Source organism: Ambystoma mexicanum, chromosome 9 (assembly GCF_040938575.1).
Source record: "Ambystoma mexicanum isolate Mex_15411 chromosome 9, UKY_AmexF1_1, whole genome shotgun sequence".
Lineage (NCBI taxonomy): Eukaryota > Metazoa > Chordata > Amphibia > Caudata > Ambystomatidae > Ambystoma > Ambystoma mexicanum.
The window spans coordinates 357,756,607-357,779,996 of record NC_090931.1 but is presented as its reverse complement, the minus strand read 5'-3'; positions in this window follow the sequence as shown (position 1 = coordinate 357,779,996).

Here is a 23,390-nt window from a genome sequence, read left to right as displayed (position 1 = left end):
GTTAGTGGGTATAGCCGGGTCAAGGGTCTGTTTTTTTAATAGCGGTAGAACACAGGACTGTTTGAGGTTACTTGGGACGGAATTGTTAGAGAAGGAGGAGTTTATAAGTTTATAATGAATGAATGGGGCAATGTCTCTGGCTGCGTCTTTTATATTCTGGGCTGGGCAGCTATCGCCCTTTCAATTAGATGGTTTAAGAGACGCAATGATTTTTTGAACTTCAGGAATGGTGACGTTTTTAAACATGAAACCTGAATGAATGTGTGGGGTTAGTTGGGATCTTTTGTCAGCTATTTTGGTCTGCAGTCCTTTAATTTAGTTGTAAAGGGCGTTTTGTATACTGGTGCACCAGGCTTTAGCCTTAGTGCATGTATCTGGCGGTGAGTTGGGGTTCTCTAGTTCTCTTAGGATGTTGAATAATTCTTTAGTACTGGAGCTGGTTTGGGCTATTCTTTCATTATAGGTTTCTTTTTTTGACTGGATTATCTTATTTTTGTAGGTGGCAGTAATGATGGCAAGGTTTGTTTTGTTTTCAGGTGTGGGGGAGGATTTTTAGCGTGATTCCAATTTTTTTTTTCAGTACAGAGTATTTTTAGCTCTGGAGTGAACCACGAGTTAAGATGGGCTATGGGTTTGCTTTTTCGTAATTTTAGCGGGGCAATAGCATCAATGGCTTTAGTCATGGTCTCGTTGTAAATGGTAATCAGAGTGTTAGGATCATTGGTGTCCGGTCGGGCATTTAGTAGGGGGGGTACCAAAGGAACTAGTGCTTCTGCTGTGATGTTACCTTTAGTCTGTGTGAGGCAGGGGGGAGCAATAATGGGCTTTTTCTTTTCCAAGTTGTTGATATTCATTTCAAAGGTGATAAGGTGGTGGTCTGACCATACTAGTGGAGTCGAATTTAATAGGGTAATGGTACAATTGAGATCTGCTACCCAATCAAGTATCCTACATTTTTCGTGGGTGGGTTTGGTGCTAATTTGGGTATAGCCTCCTTCTATTAGTGCAGAGGCTAGAGAGATGGCGTGTGGGTCACTAGTGTCCTTATAACCAAGGTTGAAGTCTCCTAAAATGATATTTTGCGCCGTGGGTTTGGTGGTGTCGGCTGCTAGGGCTGTGATATCTTCTTCGAAGGACCCAGGAGGTCCTGGGGGCCTGTAAATGATATGTAGTGTCATAGTGCTGTTTGGTGAGGTTTGGAACTTAACTGAGAGGAGTTCACACAATGCCAGCGAGGTAGGGGTGGCTAGTCTTATATTGAGAGTGGCTTTAAAGATAATGGCTATTCCTCCTCCGCGAGTCATGGGTCTGTCTGCATGGAGAATGGAGTAATTATCTGGGACGGCTAGGGCAATAGAGGGGCCTGCTGCCTCATGCAGCCAGGTTTCTGTCATTACAAGGAAATCCAGGTTATTGTTCACAATAATGTTGGCAATCTCTGTTGTGTGGGCTACCAGGGACCTGACATTCAGTAATGCTCCTTTGGTGGGCTGTGTTTGTGAGCCCTTCAATGGTAAACTGGGGCTAATGTCATCTGGGTTGTTCAGTGGGATTGTAAATCTTTTGTTTTTTCACCTGCGATTATTGTCAGTGGATCCAGGGCGATCTGAACATATGAACTTATGGGTATATTCTACTGCTGAGTGCCTAATGGACGGTAGTCTACTGGTTAGTCTCTCGTTGCGCTTAGAAGTGTCAGGAAGTGAAGCGCTTGGGACTATTGGCACGGGGGTCAACTTATCTTGTGTAATGCTCATGGTGGAGGCAGGATATGGTTTGGGTATAGTCAGTGTGGGAAAAGGGGGTAGTGTAGGGAGGAATGGTGTAGGGCAGGGGATGGGGTGGTGACGAGGACATCCCAGTCTACCTAACCCTTCATCAATCTTAATGTAGTGACCTCTAGTGCAGGGGGTGGCAGCGGGTATAATGTAGAAGGGAAACATAATTAAAGTTAGCAACACCTGCGTACTGTTGGGATGGTGGGCAGCCTTAGAGTAAGCTTACTGATACTAGGGTAACTCGCAAAGCACAACTATACCGCAACCTAGATTCGAGATTTAACAGGTAGGGCATATTCTATATACAGTAAGCTGTTACCATTGAAAGCAGTTAGGGCACAAGCACAAACATACCGCAACCTAGCTTCGAGATTTAACAGATAGGGCATATTCTACATACAGTAAACTGTTACCATTGAAAGCAGTTAGGGCACAAGCACAAATATACCGCAACCTAGTCTTCGTAATTAGTAGATAGGGTGGTCTGAAGCCGTGGACAGGCCCCAAGGTTAGGCCATGGGTCAAGTATAGAGGTACTGTACATTATTATTTGTAATACGCAAAGAGCGCTAGTTCAAAGGACGGCGCATGATCCAAGAACACATCGCAAATATAACTGGCATTTGGTTAGGGATCGGAGCGTATGCGAAAACAGGCTCCAAGAGAGTAGTCGGATAGGGGTGGAAGTCCAAAGTGTTAAAAGATTAGGTGGGTACTCACATACGGTCTACTGCAAATACTGTGCCGAGATTGGCGGGGACGGCAGTCCCGCAGCCCCGCACTGTTGTGCCTTCGTTTGTTGTGCCGGCTCGCGCCTTCAGGCGGTGGCAGGCACAGGAAGTGCATGCAGAGCACGGTCTTGCTCCAATCACGAAAGGTGTGGGTTGCTAGGCAACCACGTCGCAGTGGCTGGCGTCGGCCATTTTAGTGCATACACGTGGTATGCCTCAGCCGAAAGTGCCGGCAAATGCACATAAAAGGTGCAATGGGTGATCGTAGCCAGGGGGTGAAGGTTGCAACGTGGCTGCAGTTGCTGGACGTCTTACTGGGAGGGGGAGATGCAGCTGCTTACCAGCGTATGCAAGGCTCTGATCAGCGGGTCGTGGGGAGCTCAAGCTGCTCCTGATGATGTAGCTGGAGCGGAGATGAAGGACGGGCACCTGCCCATCCGTGGGGGGGTGGAAATGATTCCTGCGCAGGCCTGTGCCTTTGCTGTTGTGTACCCTTGCTGTTGTGTACCCCTTGTACTGCTGTGTAGTACCCTTCTCCCTTACCATGGTGGCCATCTTGGTTTATAGTGTTTTTTCTCAACTTTAAAAAAGCTATTAGCTTCCCGAAAAAACATGCCGGGATGCTAATAGCAATAAACCCCTCCACGTGGGAGCTATACTGGGTTTTATAATGCCCTGGCTAATGTAAAAGCCCTCGCAAACTGATCTCGAGCATTACCTATCCTGGTAAAGCCTGTGCCCATCGAGGTTTATTGTATAATTTGCACCAGGGGACAGGCGGTCAGACAATCTATTGGCTGGGAATGGGGGCGAGAACACACAGTGTACTGCCCGCGTTTCTTGAGCTACCCAAGGCCCTTCCCAGGGTTCTGCCTTCTTGATTGTGGGGAGGCAAGAGGGAGCCTCTCCCTGTTGTCTCCACATACCCCCGACCCCAAGACATCCTGCACCTTGCCCCACCCTCCTCCCTGCATCCCCCTTTACCTACCAGACCAGAGCTTAATGCTTCAGTCCCAGCGCTACTTCCCGCCTGCGGCCACCATCATAGATATAGAAAAGAGACTCTGACCTTTTTCGATTTACTATGGAGGTGGGCATCTTTTTTTACTGGAGTTTGGACTTGTGCAGTGTGCACGGTGCCCTTCTCCAATACAAAATAAATACATAAATAAATGCAACTATTTGCACCCCGGACGAACGCTTGGGTGTAAATAGCAATCACCCATGGTTAAGGGCCATACAGGGAGGGTAACAGTCCATAGCCCCCACCACACCCCTTGCTTCACTTGGGCCTGCCTTGACTCAGGCTGGTGGGCTGTTACTGGCCCTCTGCATCCCCCTAAGTGGGGGTTATTGCTACATTCAGAACCTTTCCTCTGTCACTTTTTGGTTTTAGTTTTTCCTTAAAGGTGGCAGAGAATATGCCTGGACATAGGTCCTTTTCTTTGTAGGCCAAGGAAGGATTGTTTACCTCGCCGATGAGGTCCAAAAAGGAATTGGATGTGATTCTGTGCAGAGGGGACATGCCCTAGCACTTTAGCCTGGACTCCTTCCATTGGTGGAAGGACCAAGGCAGATTTTCATGCGGATAGTCCACTTCTGCAGTGCTGCAGACAGGCTAAGAAATGATGACAGGAAGGTTGCCAAAGCAATGTCAATGGTTATCCTTAATTCAAAACCTTTATCACTTTTTTTAGTTTTGGGGGAAGTTACTTGTCATTTAAAAAAATGAGTGCTAGCAATTGCATAGACTATAGGCGCGTGTCTGTGATGTCACTTCCTACCATCCCGATGATGACACTTCCCACATCACCTGGTCAGAGGACGCCCATATGGTTCATCCCCTCCCACTTAATGCAAAAGGTGGCATTGCGGGCAGTGCCCCCTGACCGACAGTGATCTGTGGGAGGCATTTTGGACCGGGCTATATTTGTGTCCTTTGTAGGCCGTTGGTGGGTACTCATTTAGACCAAACCGGGTTTGTGTTGGTGACAGGTAGCTCAGTTACCAGATAAGGCAATACAAATGGCAGTATGGTAAGGCTGACCCTTAAGCGTGAGACAACTAATGCTCCTTCTTCTGAATAGGGATTTCGTAGAACGCTTTCCATCAATACTTGACGGTGTGTGTGCTCCTTATTGTACATATTTTCAAACTAGATATATCTATCACAGTTCAGAATTATTTTCTGGTTCTCGTTTGGAATTTCTTTTTTCCTTTATATACACAATTTGGGACCTCATATATTTATATATGTCATGAAATAAAGCTTTTTACTTTCCTGATTCTCCACAGTGACTACTCTTCATGCTTTTGCTGTAGCATGGCAAACAGCTGGGGCACTAGACGTGTATCCAGAGGGAGGAAAACGCCCTAGATAGAACAGGACAAACAGGATGATCATACAACACTCCGAGTCTCCAACGTAGGCAGAATGGTCGTGAGTAGTGTTTTTAGCCGTAATTAAAACAAATTACAACCACAACAAATGCTCCTACTCGCTCTTCCTGGACCGGAAGTGGTCAGAGACAGGGGTTTGGATCCACACAGATGGATGCAAGCATTGTTCTGTTCTGTTTGATGACCTCCCTGCTTCCTTCTTCACCCCAGGTAGGGCACTGAAATTACTGCTTGCAGGGCCCCCCCCGGCACTTTCTGCTCGCAGTGCACTAAAATCGAAGGCACTCGTGTTTTATGTTCTGTGCTAAATGCACGGAAGGGGCTGCATCCACATTAACTTGCGTGCACGCAGCTCCCTCCCTCTGTGCAATTTTTGATTTGTTTCAGACAAGGGTGAACTAGTAACATACAAATCTTGGCAGCCAAGGGCTTCCTTGTAAAGTTTCACCATTTTTTTTAAACGAATCGCAAATGCCTCCTGCTACATACGTGCACGTAGGGGGACATTTACATGGATTCTCTCTCTGCTCCCCAAGCTAAGCCACCCACTTCTTGTTCAGTTCTTCCACATCTTCTGGAGACTTTGCACATGGCAGCGGTGTCCCCTATAACGCCCAGTAACATAACACAACGTGGATTCTTATGTATTCTGCCAACTTTTAGCACCTGCGCATGAATCAAGTAAATTTCTGACAACCTGATAATCAGTTGCCGGCAGAAATGCATCCGGATTTGTGTGGCGGAGCGGATGGAGGTGGCAGAATGATACGATATACAAATCACAGATAGTAAAACAGCTCATAAAAAATACACCAATGCAAGCTTTTGGTTTACACCAATGCAAGTTTTTGGTTTATCCTCTTGATCCTTCATCTTGCTCTGGTACCGGGAGGATAGCTCAGGGTGAACGTGCTGGTCTTGGCAGCAAGACAACGCGGAGCAACAAATAACCAATTACAATACAATTACCCAGTCTATGCATTCTTTGTTCCATTATGTTGCGTTATTATGGTTGCTTGTACAGCGCTTTCATGGCTGTCAGGTAGTCTCAAAACCATCCTTATGAAGAGCAGAGGGTTTGGGGAAGCAGGAGAGAAAAAGAAGCAGATGAAGGAGAGAGCATGATGTCATGTCGAATTGCTTGTGCAGCGCTTCACAGCAATGTCTGCCACTTGATAGGAAAGATTTCCATTTATGGGTTATTTTCCCTCCAGTTGTGTACCCCCCAACTTTTTGCTGTTGCCTGACTATCGTAGCCTGACTTTTCCCAGTGGAGGTCAGCCTTCTGCTGTACTCCGCGGAGCTTTTGCTCATTTTGTTATGGAGAAATGGACATGCCCTTAAGACAGTCAGTACTGGGAGATTTTGTTTGCCTTAGTCTTTCAATTTGTTGCTATTCTATAGTAACATTTTATCAGTGCACAAAGTACCTTACAGTACAGTGCGCTGGGGTCCCGTTTTAATTTTTAAGGCCCTAGACACCCTCAAAGGATTTTTGGTGAATGTACAAGCATGCCATGGACAGAGCTGGTGGCAGCTGTTACTTTTCATGTGTTTTCAACTCTTTTCATTGCTCCAAACCGCGTTTACCGCGTTTGGCCCAGGACAGTAGCCAATGCCTAAAATGGTATGCCACAAGGCCCTTTGTTCTGTCCTTTGGTCATCTTGTCCCTTTGCCTTTCCCCCAGGAAATTCCTTATTTGGTCATGCAGATTCCCACGCAAACCAAAGCTTTCGCGGGCTTCTGCATGCCTTGTGTGTGTGCCTCAAGGATGTGGGCCGGAGCTGTCTAGCTCCAATAGACATCCTGGGTGCCAGGATGTCTGGTGTGCTGGGATGACTTGGACCACCGTGGTCTGTGATTGGTACGCGCCTGGGATGGCTGTTTGTGAGTAGATCTCCGATTGGTTTCTCTTTGTTTTGCTGTGAAGGAGATTTTGGATAAGAGAAGGCATTTTACACCCAATCCAGGTCGATCTTCTGAGTTCACACCGAACTTAGTAAAAGAGCCAAGTATCCTGAATCAACTAAGCAGATCCTTGGAACCGCTGGTGACCCGATGGAAGGTTTGGTGCCCTGAGCCCGCTGTTGTCCCGTCGGACCCCCTGTTTCTGATTGAATCTGGAAGGTCTGCAAGGGCGCTTTGACTCATTGGAATAGTGGGACTAACTATTCTCGGCACCTCCAACTTAACCTGTAAGCAAGCCTCTTGGGAAGTGTTCTTGGACCGCCCAGTGAACTGACCAGCTTGCATGGGACCTTTGCCCTTGAACCGCCACCGTCTCAAGTTTTTACTTGAGCCTTTGTAGACTGTAAGCTCCGGGTATAAAGCACTCTCCTGCAGAGTTTCATACATCTAGCATTCCTAGATCTGGAATTAGGAGAGTATGCCAGAACCTGAGCATACGTGGTCACCGTGTCCCCAGCTGTGGTGATGAACTTCGTGGGTGCCTTGCTGCTGTGCCGCCCTGTGCCCTAAGACTTGCTGCAGCAGAACTGGCCTGATTCCTTCATCAGGAGTGCAGAAATCGCCAATGTCCCACCACAGATTCATTCCTGGAATGCAGCCCCTGAAAGCCACAGAGCCGCACAACTGAGGGATTTGAACCTGCGACAGAAGTGGACTCGACTGCCAGCGTTTGGTCCGGAGTGCACTGCGGGTCGGTGAGTACTTGCAACCCTTACCGGTGGCCCCTGAGGGCCACTCTTCTTTATCAAGGTAGCCTGTCCTACCGAGCTATTCCCAATTTTTGTATCCTGTTCTGCCCCCTTGGGGAGACCCTCCACAAATAGTGGGAAATTATTATTCACTGCCTCACCCACCGACCTGAGTCGCTACAGCCCCTGGAAGAGACACCGTTTTGACTTAACTGCACGATTGCGTGCGCCAGCACCGAAAGTACTTTTGAGCTCAAGGCTCCACTCATTTTAGGGACTGAACTGCCTCTTAGTTAGGGTCTGAATTGTGAAAGACTGCCTAAACAATATTCGCACTGTGCGACCCCTTTCTTTACAGGTGGTGGATCAATACTCTGTACTATTCCTTTAGGCCATTGGTTACTGTATATATGTTTGCTAGATTAGTGTTGTGTTGGTTTTGTTATTACTGCTGAATAATTACTTTGTGTTTGACTTAAAAGTCATTTAATAAATGTATTTATAATAATAATTTAGCATTTATATAGCACTAGGAACCCTCAGGTATCTAAGCACTGTTTATTATTACCCACGGTGTGTGGTGCTCATTTATCGACCTCGGAAGGATGAAAGGCTGAGTTTGGCCCTGCCGTGATTCGAGCACTCTACTCGCTGTGCTATATTTTTAATAATCACCCTCACCCCTCCTGAGACCTAGTCTTGACCGCCACCAATGCTACTTGATTGGTCTGGCTTGTCCAGAAGGTTACCCTGTTCCAAGAAACTACGTTGGCCTTCTGAATCTCTGCCCACCAGGTCAGAGTTCAGAAATCCATCTTAACACCGCCCCAAAGTGTTGTAGATGAAGAGAAGAATGGAATTTATTGATTTATTTAAAAAAAAGTAAAGCGCTACCCACCCAGTGGCCTCAGACATTAGCACTCAACAAAAAAATAGACATAATACCAAGTCAAGTGGAAGGAGGAGAAATAGCAGATTTAATACAGCAGAGTCGGTGCTGGCATGCCAAGCACCCAGAAGCTCTTTACGACCATGAATACACAATCCTATTGGAGGGAAAACTAGATGACCCTGGACACTTTCATGTACTAGAAGTCTTTAGTATGTAGGTTCCCACCTGAGAATGAAGTACTGAGTCTGATGTCCCAGCAGTCTTCAATCCTTGCCAGAGACCTTTTGGGTGGCATTACTGGGCTTCTCCATAAATAGTCTGCATATATGCCAATCATTTACACCCTCAATCCTTGTGCCGCAGTTGCATACTTATGTATGCTCGATGGTATCAGGCTGGACGCAGATTCCATAGGCGACTGGCCAGATTACTGGGTAACCTGCTGTCTATAGTGCACTCTGCTGGGGCAACAAGATACCTGGAGGGCGGTTTGGGGTGAACATTACAGAATTAGTGAAATATGCACCCCTGGTTCTATTTGCCATGCACACGGTGGGAGGGCAGGGGAATGGTGCTCATGGGTGTTGAGGTCATATTGCGCCTGGCAGCAATATGACCAGGCAGGTGTGGCCGGCACACTGCTCGTTCTGAGGGAACAGCGCTGTAGCATATTTTGCCATAGGGTATGGCAACTGCGTGCGAGAAATTCATCTGCCTCCCAGTAACCCTATAGAATGTTTAAATCTTTCTCTGCTTTCTGTCCATGATGAAACCAGCTCACTCTTCGCTCTTTAACTCCGCCCTCCCATCAGGGAGCCAAATAAAATTGTCCCACATTAGCAAATCGCAATTCAGGAAATGTTTTGCAAAACATTGACTAGTGCAGTGTTGCATTTTCTGGAAATATTCATGGAAAGTGGTGGATTTTAAAGCACCTTGGGCAAAAAACATTGGTTAACATTACCAGCTGCACAGCACGCAAAGTCATAATTGTGATGTTGCCGGTGATGGGGTGAGTACGTGCCTCCTAGGCACTCAATTGCTAAATTTGAATTGAATTCTCCATTGCGCTGCAGGGCTTGTGTCCCCTGTCCCCCTACCCAGTTCCCTGCTTCCTGGTTCTTCTTCCCATGTCCCTAATGCCCACTACACTCCTATAAGGCACCCAGCCCTTGCATTCTGCCACCCCAGGCCGCCCCTGCCGTGGCAGCTCCTCAGCGAAAGACCCGAAGGACCCTGCAGCAAGGGACAACTCCTGTGGTGTCAGCCGGTGTCCGCCGGAAATGTAAGAAGCCTGCAACCATCAACCTGCTGCATCAAATCCAGAAAGTTGAATCTGGGTGTTTTACATTGCTGCTGTGTTTAAAAACGAAGCCTTTTTCCCCTTTTTAGGAAAGTTGAAGCTGGGTGTTTTACACTGTGGTAACTGTGTTACTGTTCACTATGTCCCACTGGGATCTCTCACACTCTCTAGGTCCCACACCCTGCAAGGGGTGCCGTTGTACTGTTGTGAGTCACTTGTTTTCTACGCCTGTGTTTTCCATATAGTGTCTTCCCCTCTGCGCATCCTGCATTGTGTGGCGCTGGGCTGTGCATCTCTCTCTCTTCTCTCTCTCCCTTCTCCTCCCACCTTCCTCTTTCGCACCCTCTATGGTGCTCTCCGTTTCCCCCATCTTCTCTAACTGCTACTCTCTTCTATCCCTCTCACTAATTCTAGAAGGAAGAAGTTCAAGAGGGAAATCCTTGTTTCCAACCCTGGCCTCCCTATCGTTGATACTTACATCAGTGCTTCCTCCAGACAAACTTTCACAACATGCTCTTTGTCGTTCCCTCACCGGACCTATGGACCCCTCACATGGTCTCGGCTCTCTCTCTCCTATCTCCTCCTCTCCCATTAATGGTGACACTCGGTGGGAGGTCCTCTTGGCCTTCTCCCATTCCTCCAAGACCATCATTAATGTCTACTTGAATTCCACTGTCTTGGTCCAGGGTCCTCAGCCCAATCTCCTCCTTTTTGATAGGCGTCTCCTGCATTTGATCAACTTCCTTCCATCTCAGGCTACTCCCACTAGAACTTCTCTGGCCCCTCTCCACATCCTTCCCCCGCCTTCACTCTGGCACCTTCCTTCTCCTCTCTTGTCTCTTGCCACCACCTGATATCGCCTCTGCCCACTCGCAGGCCCTCCTACCACTTCCACCGGGTATACCTCAAGCCTGTACCCCTCCCCGGAAGTCTTTCAAATGTGGCAACATTCTCTAGGTTGCCACTCTCAATTCTCGCTCCGCTGTCAAACACTCCTCTTACATCTGCCACCTCCTCGAAGAGCTTGAACTGGATGTCCTCACTCTTACTGAGACATGGCTCACGGCCACCTCTGTCACAAGTTTGGACCCTCTCCTCCCTGATGGCTACAATATCCTCTCTGTGCCCAGAATCAACCGACCCGGTGGGGCCGAAGCTCTCATCTTTCCGGAGTGGTGCAGGCCTACTCCTCCTTTGAATGCCTGGTCTGCAGGCTCTTTATCTCTCCTGGCCTCTCTCTGACTGTGGCCCCATCCTCTCAGAGTGGGCTGACCTCTCCAGATCTCTCCTTGCCTCTTCCTCCCAACTTCTCCTCATAGACCGCAACATCCACCTGGATGCTTTTGAGCCCTACACAGGGCTCTTTCGCAAACTCTGCGACTCTCTCGCTCTCTCTCTCTCCATTCACCCCTCTGGTCCAACACAAACTGCCAAACAAACCTTGGATGTTCCCATCTACTCAGACATCCCTCTCTCTAACCCTTTCACTAGTCCTCTCTCTTGGACTGACCACTTTCTTCTTGGCCATCTCTCAGCTTAACCTTTATTCCAATTCTGTTGGCTGTCTCCATGACCACTAGTCTGGCTTCAGAGCTGCCAGAAGCACGGAAACTGCTCTGCTAAACATCTGTGAAGATCTGCTCACCAACCTTGACTCTAACATTCCCTCTGTCCTCATCCTCCTCGATCTCTCTTCTGCCTTCGACACGGTCAACCATACCATCCTGCTCAACCGTCTCTGTGAAAACCTGGGTATCACTGATCAGACTCTGGCTTGACTGACCTCTTTCCTCTCAGATCGACCCTCCCAGGTCCAACTTGGGTCCTTCCTTTCATCTACCTTCCTCTCTACCTGTGGTGTTCCCCAGGGGTCTAACCTCTCGCCCTGGCTTTTCAACCAATACCTGGCAACTCTCGCCCACTGCATTGCCATTTTCTGCTCAAATTTCCAGTGCTACGCTGATGACACTCAACTCATTTTCTGGCTGCCCTCTGCCACCTCCTCTCCCTCTCTCATCTCTGATTGCCTAACTACCATTCAAGATTGGTGTGCCGCCAATGATCTTTGTCTGAATGCCAGCAAGACGGAGATCCTCCTCATCGGCACACCTTTACCATCCTTTGCCCTCACTCTCTGGCCGGCCTCCCTTGGCTCTCCTCCTACCCCCACCTGCGAGGCTAAGAACCTCAGGGTCATCTTTGACTACATCCTTTCCTTCTCCGCCCACATCTCTGAGGTCTCTAAAATGTCAAATTTCCGACTGCACCTCCATAGAGGTACTCTGCCTTTCCTCTCCTTCCCCCAGAAGCTCATGGTATCTCATGCTCTGGTTCTCTCTAGCTTGGACTATTGTAACAGCCTCTATCTAAATCTACCTGCCTCTACACTCCGCCCTCTGCAACTAATCCAGAACAGGACTGCGAGACTTGTCCTTGGCCTCAAGCCCTGGGATCGTATCTCTCCAGCTCTGAAATCTCTCCACTGGCTCCCAGTGGATGCAAGGACTAAATTCAAAACCACAAGGCTTTCTGGGGCCTAGGTCCAAAATACCTTCAGCTATCCCTCTGCAAATACCTCCCCTCTCGAGCTCTTCGCTCCTCTACCTCCAACTCACTCAGGGTCAGTCGTTTTTCAAAGAAATGAGCTGGGGGTAGATCTCTGTCTTCAGCTGGGGCCTCCCTCTGAACAGCCTCCCTGCCATTCTAAAACTTGAGGAGAACCATCTCCGGTTCCAGAAGCACCTCAAGACCTTCCTCTTTTCTTCTGCCTTCGCTCCCTCTCTCCCCTGCTGATCTGTTCTCTCTTTGCACTGTGTACCTGGCCACCCTCTGTCTTTTGGGCTCAGGTACCTGCTCATCCTGCCACCCTCCCGCACTGCCTCCGGGCCACCCTTTGAACTGGGATCTGTATCTGTACTCATACTGCCCCCCCCCTTTTTCTTCCTGCACTTATCAGACCTACCCTGTCTGCTGCCTTAAATCTAGCACTTGCAAATTGCTGGCTGCATTACCACTGTTTGTTGCCTTTATAATTTATTTATTGTTATTTATCTGTTTCTCCTCTGCTTTGCACTTTCCACCTCTCCCCCTTCCATGCACTTTTCCCCTCCCCCCTCTCCCATGTACTTGCGCGTTCTCAATGTCACTGGGCCTAGTAAGATCGCTGTTTTGTTCTCCCCTGTTCCCCTCCCTTGCCTTGTCGCGCTCTGAAACAATTGTCTACAAGCGCAATAGAAATAAAATATCAATCAATCGATCAATCAATCAATCAATCAATCAATCTTTCCTTCCACCTGACCCTCTCTGTCCCCCAGGCTAAGCCCACCCCAACACTGACACCTACCTTCCCGGTCATTCAGCCCATGAAGCGTGTGTCAGTTGATGCCTTTGCCTCCACCTTCTCTGCTGCTCCTACTCCTGCGACTGACTCACACCCTGACAAGGCCCTCTCTAATCTGCATCTTGCCATGTCCAGCACTCTGGACATCCTTGCCCCTGCCATGAGACTCCATCTGGGGCCTACCTCCAAGTGCAACTCTTGGTATGACTCTGACCCCGCCGCCCTGAAACGCAAGTGCAGGGTGGGTGAGAGGAAGTGGAGGGCTTTGGGTGCATTCTCTGACAAACTGGCCTGCCAAAGGCAACACAGACTCCCTGTCCTGTCCAAGAAGAGAATCCACATCCAAGCCTGCGTCTCTGCGGCCTCTAACAACAGAGCCAAACTCTTTAAAATCTGCAAGGAGCTGACAATCCTTCTGCAGTCTCCATCTCTCCTGTTCCCTCCCAGGTCCTCTGTATGGCCTTGGGTTCTCACTTCACTACTAAGACTCAGGACATCCTGTCCTCACTCTCCTCTTCCTCTCCTTCTACCGCTCTCTGCCCCGCTACGGCCACCTCTCCCTCTCCTCCTCCTTTCTCCTCTTTCTCTCTGATAACACCTGACACTGTTTCTAGACAAGTCCGATCTATGAAAGTGTCATCCAAACATGTGCTCCCCTGCTCCTCCAGAACCATCAAGGACCACATTGACACCCTCACTCCAGCCTTGGCCGATTTCTGCAATCACTCTTTCACCACTTGTGCTTTCCCCTCTCTCCTCAAGCACTCCTTTGTACACCCCCTCCTTGAAAAGCCTTCTGCCGATCCTACCTGTCAAGCTAACTAGCGTCGATCTCTATCACTCCTCATGGACAAACTTCTGGAAAAGCTGGCCATCTCCCAGCTTACTTTCCACACTGAAACTATTGGCTGTCTCCATGAACACCAGTCTGGCATCAGAGCAGCCAAGGGCACGGAAACTGCTCTCCTGAACACCCGTGAAGATCTGTTCTCCAAACTCGACACCAGCACCCCTTCTGACCTCATCCTCCTTGACCTTTCTCTGCTTTCGACATGGTCAATCACACCATCCTGATCAACCGACTCCATGAGAACCCGGGTATCACAGATCAGGCACTGGAGTGGATGACCTCTTTCCTCCGGGACCGACCCTCTCAGGTCCAACTTGGGTCCTTTCTCCCCACCACCTCTCTCTCCTAATGTGGTGTTCCCCAGGACTCTAACCCCTCACCCTGGCTCTTCAATCTCTACGTGGCCCCTCTGGCCCACCTAATTTCCACCTTCTGCTCTAACTTTCAGTGTTATGCGGATGACACACAGCTCTCCTTCTGGCTCCCTGCAATCTCCTCTCCTCTCTCGCACATTCCAGACTGTCTATCTGCGATTCAGGATTGGTGCGCCTCCAACAATCTCTGCCTTAATGCCAGTAAGACAGCGATCCTTCTCACCGGGACCCCTGCTCCCGCTTTCCCTTGCTCACTCTGGCTGCCCTCCATGGGCCCTCTTCCTTTGACTTTTTGCGAGGCAGAAATCCTTGGTATCATCTTCATCTCTACTCTCTCCTTCTCTCCTTACCTCACAGACCTTTACAAGAAGGCCCACTACCAGCTGCACCTCCTCAGAGGTACTCTTCCTTTTCTCACTTTCCCCCAGAGGATCATTGTCTCCCGAGCCCTGGTTCTCTCTAGGTTGGACAACTGTGACAGCCTCTTTCTCAATCTGCCTTCCTCTAGTCTACGCTGTCTTCAACTATTCAACTAATCCAGAACAGAACTGCAAGAATTATCCTTGGCCTCAAACCCAGGGACAGTTTCTCTCCAGCCCTGAAATCTCTCCACTGGCTCCCGGTGGCTGCAAGGATCAAGTTCAAGACCCTCTGCATTGTCTGCAAGGCTTTCTGGGGCCGGGTCCTGCCCTACATTCAACACTCTCTTCCTAAATACCTTCCTTCTCAAGCCCTTCACTCTGCTGCTCCCAACTGTCTGAGGGTCAGATGCTTCGCAAGGCAGAGACTAGGGGGCAGATCACTTTCCTCTGCAGGTGCCTCCCTCTGGAACCCACTCCCTGCCCCTCTCAAACTTGAGCTGGACCACCTGAAGTTCCGGAAGCAGCTTAGAACCTTCCTTTTCTTCTCTGCTTTCTCTCCCTCCCTCCGTCCCCTGCTTATCTACCTGTCTGCAGCACAGACTGGTTGCCTGGTTACCCTCAGAGTCACATTGGGTACCTGGCTCCTCTTGACCGGTCTCCCCCACACTGCCTGCGGGCCTGTCATGCACTATGGGTTGTAACTGTAACCTATATAGTCCCCCACCTCCTTGCACTTACCCAGTGCTGCACTGTCCTGGCTGCACTTACTCAGAGCAATGCCGCCCTGATTGCACTTCCCCCCTTGCCCTTCCCCATTACCTTTCCCCTGCATGTTGTGTTACTGCACTTGCACGATATGAATGACACCAGGCCTAGTAAGTTCATTTGTCTTGTCCTCCCTCTGTTCCCTCCCTTGTCTTGTCACGCCTAGAAATACATGTGTACAGGTGCGTTATAAATGACTTATCATATCATATCATTAAAGTGGCCCAGAAAAGTGGCCCACACTGGCTTGCCAGGCCGGCAATTCGGGGATTGCTCCATTGCCCTCTGGGCCAGCCCGAGCCATCCTCTCATCTGTAACCTCAGTGTTCCATTTTATAACCATGCTGTTGAAGCTCAGACTTGCCCCAGACACGGATTCTCTGAGAGCCAACCTTGCCGACTTCCTAATCAATGAATGACAAATGGATATGTAAAAATAATCAAAGATAAATGTGTACGAATCTGCTTGTAATTGGTGCACCTTTTACTTTTCGGCCTGAACATCCTTCACCACTATCTCCCCTCTCGCGGAACCATCTCACTGTAGCAGTTTTACCACCCCATATCACCCACCACCTTAACAAATAGAATGGCAGGAAGAACATCAAAAAATGCTACTCTCCATCTCTACCCCAACTGGGCGAACTGTATCTCTTATGCTGCTGATTCGGATATTTACGGTCTTACTTATGCTTTTTCATTGTTGTATTTTGAGTGACGCCTATCAATACCATGCTTTCGAACCATTTTTGTCATGTATGTTTATGAGCAGCTTTGTTAACTTTCACAATAAAACTCTTGAAATAAAAACTACTACCCTGAAAGCCATCCAAGACTGCCTTGATACATACAGAAGTGGTCACATTAATGGCCTCTGTACGGATATCCTAAAGTTCTCCCACATGAGCCAGACCTGGACATGTATCATCAAGACTTGTTTCAACTTTTCTTCATCCACCGCTATCAACACTGGCACTCATTGGACTAAACCTCTGCCTTCTACCAAAACCAGCATACTGACCAAAAACATCTACAACACTGGTAGTAGCATGCTCCAGGCCAACCATCTTACTTTGGGCATGCTTGATGTTCTTCTTCAAATCTTGACTGCCCACATTCCCCTCTCTTAGAGCAGCAACTCCCATGGGCTCTGCACATGACCTTTTGCACACACACAAATCAACTACTCCCCTGCCTCTGCTTTCATTCTCTCTGGCCTCGCTCCTGTGAATCTGACCCTCTTGTCCCTGTCTTTCCTGACCCCCTCTCCTGGCCTTAGCCCCCCACGCCCTGACAAGCACCACTGTTCAAAGGCGTGGCATCATCCCCTTTGACTCCCTCAACTGCAATTCTGCAATCAAGCATGCACCCAACATTTCACAGATCATGGGAACATTTGACATCAACCTCATCACTCTAACGGAAATATGGTTTTCTGAGAAATACACATCAGGGAAGTAGGGTGGGAAAGAAGAGTGAGCTTCCCACTTGTTAGGCAGAAACCTGTGCAGTTCCCTCTGGGACTACTGCAAAAGATTTAAGACTACAGGTGTTTGGCAGTAAACCCACTTGGTAGCAGTCTGTACCACCCAGATTTACCTGGTAGCTGTGGCTGAGCAGTCAGACTTCCCTCAAGAAGAGTTAGGCAGTATACAGAGTATTCACAATAGGTCAAAAGAACACAGTAGAACAAGTAAACACTGACCAGGGCTTGGTGTAAAAGAGATATAATTATTTATTTAAAACCACATCTAGAAAAACACACAGGCACTAATAGTAAGCAATTCAAAAACACGGTCACTAAAAGATATACACTCCCTTAGAAGAATATTAGACAAGTATTAAGTAAAACCCCACTTATTTTCAGACAGCGGTGAGCGCTTAACGCAGATGGCACTCTAATAATTCGTTTTAAAAGGGAGAGAAAAGCAGAGAATAAATTGATACAGGTCCCAACACTTTTTCACGAACACAACAAGGGAGGAAGGCAAAGTAAAACCGTGAAGTTAGAGTTCAGTAGGCTGGATCCACTTTAAGAGGATCAAAACGAAATGTGTCCAAGGTCACACGGTTGCAGTGCACAAAAGTCTTGTAAAGGTTCAAAAAGAGTTGGACCAAAGAAAGGGACCAGTTAGAAGGTCAAGGCAGCCAGCCCAGTCCAGAAGGTTAAGGGGTTATTATTACCTTGTAGCAATCTTTAGAAAGGGAGGCCTGGCGGACACGGTACCTTAAAGTGGTGAGAATACTCCAGCGGGGGCAGTTGTTCCTGGCAGCGGATGCAAGTCGGTGCTTCGTCCGGGGGAAGAGAGGATCTCGTCGGGGAGGAAGACAGGAGTCAGTTGCACTGCCAGGGAAGAAACCAGCCGCGGAGTTCTCAGGTAAAAGGAGCGGTCCTTTAGTTCGCGGTCCAGTGGTAAGTGGCTATCTGGTTGCCGGGGTGCTTGGCATGGGCAATTCGACCACGAGCTGGTCTGGGGTGCGAAGAGAAGAAGGTAAACTGGTTGTGCTCATCAGTCAGGGGAAGAAGCCTCTCCAGCCGGGAGATCTTCTCTGTCATCGGGAAGTGGTGAGTCGGTTCCGCAGGGCTCCACCGGTGGTGTCGTCGTGGTAGGTCGGCTCAGCTTCTCCCTCGTTGGATTCTCAGGTCCTGTGGCGACTTCTGAAGTTCCAGTCCCCAAAGCCCTGCTTTTATGCAGCACACCCCCATTCACTCAGCCTAGCTGTCAATCAAACATGATAAGTGGTGAGCCGGCCGGCTCACCACTTGGGCCAATCACACAAGAGTGCGACTTGAGTTACCAAGGTAACTCAGTCCAGGGTGCCTAAACCCCCTCTCACACCCCCTGTGGTGCCCAGACAGAGTGGCACCACTTTTGGAGGCTTCTGTGGAGAAGCCCGCCAAAAAATGGAACAAAGGGCTCGACTTGGGTTGGAGTCACAGAAGAGAACACAAACGCCATTTTAGAATCGAGTCCTGGCAAAAAATACCAACCGGCGAATTAATATTAAATAAATAAACCGGCGGTATGTTCGAGGCTATGAGAATTAAATAATTAAAGTTGGTAGCCTCGAACAATGGGAAAATCCCATAGGGATATATTTGCGGTCGAATATAAAAAGTAGTATCCACTGCCACCAGCCAAAACTCGATCAGGGGGGACGGAGACGTGCCCCCTCGACTAACAGACCCCAGGCAATCGAATTGCCCCGACCAGTACGTCCACAATATGATGGTTTGTACTGGTTTCTGTTAATAATTTGGGACTAGTAAAGCCAATGGTGACTTTACATGCCCTGGGAGACAGTAGTCCGTCCCAGGGTATGGAGTCTATGGTGGGGTGTCACTATGACACCCCTGTGTTACTGCACGGAGGGTGCTGTGTAACACACATAGTAAAAACACATGAGACCCTTTGGAGTAAAGGACCCCATAGCCCATAAAACACATTAACAGTCAAAGGAACACCATAAATCATGTCCAAGAGTGGGAGAAAAAAGAGTCTCACTCTTGGCAGGAGAAAAAAAAACAAACTCCAGAAATCCAGCAAAGCTGCTGGGGGACTCACTAGGTTAGGAAATTCAGCCTAAAGGGAGAATTCTCCCTAACACCATTATGCAAAACATGTTTATGCGCATACAGGCTCACTCATTAACACTCAAAACAGTTGATTGTCAATGCAATGCCGTTTATTTAATATATCGCAATAACTATTCAAATCTTTTTATATATTACATTGATTTCGAGAATACATAAAGAAACAGGGCAAGGTGACCACCTAAAACAGACAGGTTATTGTAACTTTGATCCCAACACCTTTAGTTTAGCAAAAACATTGCTTTAGTCATTGCATACAAATACCATGATCCATCAGTCGAAATCCAGCCCTACATGTTTCCATCCAACACAGACTACCTCCTTCTCCTGTGTTTGACCAATTCATAGGCTCAAACTAGCAACAGACCGCTGACATGTGTCAACAAGCATAAACACGACTCAAAACCACATGGTTCTTGCAAAGGAACTCCAAATACATTTATTACACAATGTAGTTTCCTTATTGCAGGATATAGTATAAAAAACATAAATTACACCATGGTTTTCACAAAAAAAACATACATCATTCTACATGGGTTAGTACACAAAAAAGACTGGCATCTCTATCATGTCGTCTCGTCATAAGTTCTACAACAACAAAATAATGTACTTATTTTAGACAGTCACGTCAATTATTGGATGTCTTGTAACAGAGCGATCTGAAAAACGTAGAGACATAAAGGCACTTTCGCCAATGTGCTTTCTTATTCCACAAGACTTTTTTCGTCAATAATCTCTTCCTATTTGTTACATGGTTACATGATTTTGATGTGGCCGCACTTCGCAAGTTGTACCATGGGACAGGTAGTGGAACATCGTCGATGAGGAGTGCTGGATGCAAAGTCACCAGGGTTTTAGCTGCTGGGACCACAGTGGGCAGCTGTAGAGGGCTCTCTTTCTCCTGTACCACTTCAGATTGCACTTTTGCTGTTAATTGGGTGCTGGCGAACAGTATTTGTCTTTGTCCTGGACCTCTTTCTGTTTTTCGTCATCGATTGGAGGTGCTGTTCTCACACAATGGCTGGCGTGGACCCAGGAGTGATGCCCTCTACAGCGTACTGCGGTGTGGGTTGTCAGCAGGACCTGGAACGAGCCCTCCCAGCGAGGATGCAGGGATGATTTTCGCTGATGCACTGTCAGGACCGTCCAGTTTCCCGGCAGAAGGCTGTTGAACAGAGTTTCCGGCGGTTGAGGCAGAGCTTCTTGGATTTGCTGGAAGTGAGACCTGACAACGAGCATTAGTCTTTTGCAATTTGACACAAAAAGATCATCATTCATTTGGTAGTCACAGAGTTCAGCGGAAGGTGGCGGAGTGACTGGCATTCTTATGGGCCTCCCCATGAGTATCTTGTGCAGGGAGAGGCAGTGTACTCTATTTACAGAGTTTCTAATGTCCATGAGTACAAGAGGGAGGGCATTGGGCGACTTTAGGCCTGTTTCCTGGCAGACCATGGCAAGGCAGAGTTTCACATCGAAGCTTTGGCGTTCCACTGCCCCTGCCGATTGTGGGTGAAAACTACAGTGCTGAAGGATACCCAAGGCATTGCAAATGTTTTGTACAATCTGTCCAGTAAAATGAGTGTCTCTGTCAGAGTTTATGGAAACTGGAATGCCAAAAGGTGGGATGAACTCTTTCAGCAGTTATTTGACCACTGTAATGGAATCATCATATCTACAGGGGTATACCTCAGTCCATCCAGAACATTTGTCAATGATGACCAGGATGTCGTCAAAGGAGGCGCACTTTGGTATGCTAATGAAGTCTATCTGGAGATTCACAAAGGGGCCAAAAGGTACTTCATGTGCCCCTGGAGTAGTTTTCACAGGCTTTCCAGGGTTGAAAGTGAGACATGTTGGACAGTGAGAACAGTATTTTCTGAGCAATGGAGGGGGACATAGGTGCAAACCAATATCTCTGGATCTCTGAGGTCATCTTTCCCTTGATTTAACGGGACACAGAGTGAGCAACACGTGTGAGATACGGCAACAGAGCTAGTGGGGCCACTAACAGGTCTGTGTTATCACGCCATAGTTTATCGGAGCAACAAACACATTCGTGTTGAATCTCTAAGACAAGACCTATCAATAAAGAGAATGAGGTCTGCATTGAGAATGGGGATATCCTTGAGGTTGGTTCTTGGTGACGATAGATACAATGTCAACCGCTGCAAGGCATTCATGCGGGTGACCATCATCAGGTGTGAGTAGGGGGGATGCAGGGTTGCGTGGGGTGCATCTGATGAGAGTGATGTAGGTGGCAGAGAGGAGCAGTTTTTCATATTTGGTGAGACATACAGCAGATAGGTGTTGGGGTTTACCTCTGAGCAGGAGTGCTAATACAGAGGGCCTCATCACGAGTCTGGCGGTAACCCTTAAATGCAGCGGTACCGCTATTACCGCTGCATTTAAGGGTCCACCAGATCATGGATTCGGCTGATTTCCCCCCAGCTAAGAGCTGGGGGGAAATCTGCCAAAATCTCGCGCTCATACCGCTGGCGGGAAATCCGCCGGCAGTAAGAGCGCAAAATTTCCCCATTGAGCCCAATGGGGAATGAGGCATTCCCGAATGGGCTCAATGGGGAATGGGGATTTCCAGTTCCGCCAAACCTGTGATCCGGTGCTAATAGCGCTGGTGGGTTTGGCGGTAGGGCAGATAGCACCAGCGCTATTAGCGCCGGCGTTACCGCCCAACTCGTGATGAGACCCAGAGTGTGGTACTGCTACATTTATTATTGTGTGCTAGGGCAATATTGTCAGCTTTTGAAAGGAGTAGATCAGCGGCAGCTACCTGTCAGAGACATTTGGGAAACACTGAAGTAACACGGTCTACCTGTGAGCTAAAATAGGCTGCAGGGCGTTGTAGGTCCCTGTGCTTCTGTGTGAGTACACCTAAGACATACCCTTCTTTCTCATCGCAGAACAGGGTGAATGATTTAGAGAAGTCAGGAAGGGCGGGAGCAATGGATAGGGCAGATTTGATCTTGGTGAAGACTGTGGAAGCATCAAGAGGCCATGCAAGTTTGTCAGGTGTGGAGTCATGTAGCATCTTTTGCATAGGTGGAACCGTGCAGACATAATCAAAGATCCAGGGGAGACAAAATTGCTAATTCCTAAAAAGGAGCCTAGCTGCCTTTTAGTGGTGGGCATGAGTCATTGTAAGATGCAGGACACTCTACAGGGGGTAAGGTGCCGAGTGCCATGGAAAATGTTGTGTTATAGGTAGCGTACAGTGGGTAGGCAGAGGTGCAATTTTGTTCTGTTCCCTTTGTGACCCTTTGCTGCTACGGCAGTGAGTAGCACTTCTGAATTGGTGAGGGAGACCTGAAAGGAAGGTGATGCTAACAGTACGTCATCCATATATTGGAGTATAGTGGAGGCCTCCCGGGAAGGCAACATCTTGGAGGTCTTCCTGCAGAATCTGGGAGAAGAGAGATGGGAAATCAATAAAGCCCATTGCAATGGACCTGTAGGTGAGCTGACGTCTCTTTTAAGTGAATGCAAAGAGATACTGAGAGTCATGGTGCATGGGGACAGAGAAGAATGCAGAGGCAAGGTCAATGCAAGTGAAAAATTTGGCGTGGGGTGGGAAACACTGGATGTGAGGGTATTACCACCATATTCAGGACATGCAAATCGTGAGCAAAACAAAATTTGCCTGTGCCCTTTTTTCAATTGTGAGCACTGGATTATTGCAAGGGCTAGTGGTCTAGTAGAGGATGCCCTGATCAATTAGGGAAGAGACGACAAGCTTGATAACTTACTCTGCTCGAGGGGATATTCTGTACTGTGGTACACATGGGAGAGGGACCTCCGGATTGAGAGTGATGCGAAGAGGTTTAGCAGAGAGAATGTGGCCTACCGCATTGGCATGTGCTGCCCAGAGGGCAACTGGCATGGAGTCAATAAGGTGTTGTACCTGTGTAGCTTGTCCAGGTGTGAGGAGTGAAGGAGGCTCCGGGTGAGTGGGTTGTCGGAGGAGAAACAAACATTCAGCTTTCCTAGATTGTGGAACCCCTAGATAAATACCACCAGGAGAACAATACGTGGTACAACAACAGGTCAATACACAACATATATGCAGGTGAGCAAGGGCACAACAGAAAGGCATGTGATGGGATCAATAGAAACAGACAATTCATTTGATAGCGGATGTGGAATAGTGATGCCAGATATCCCAACAGCATTTACAATTTAATTCAAAACATCAATATTTGGAAATTCAGCCGCAGTGTCAATCAAACAATTCACCCTTCTCCCTTGGATGTCACATTTGAGATAGGGAACAGTCTGGTTCAGTGGGAGCAAAGCAGCAGACAGCTTGGTAGGGTCCCTCTAGCAATGT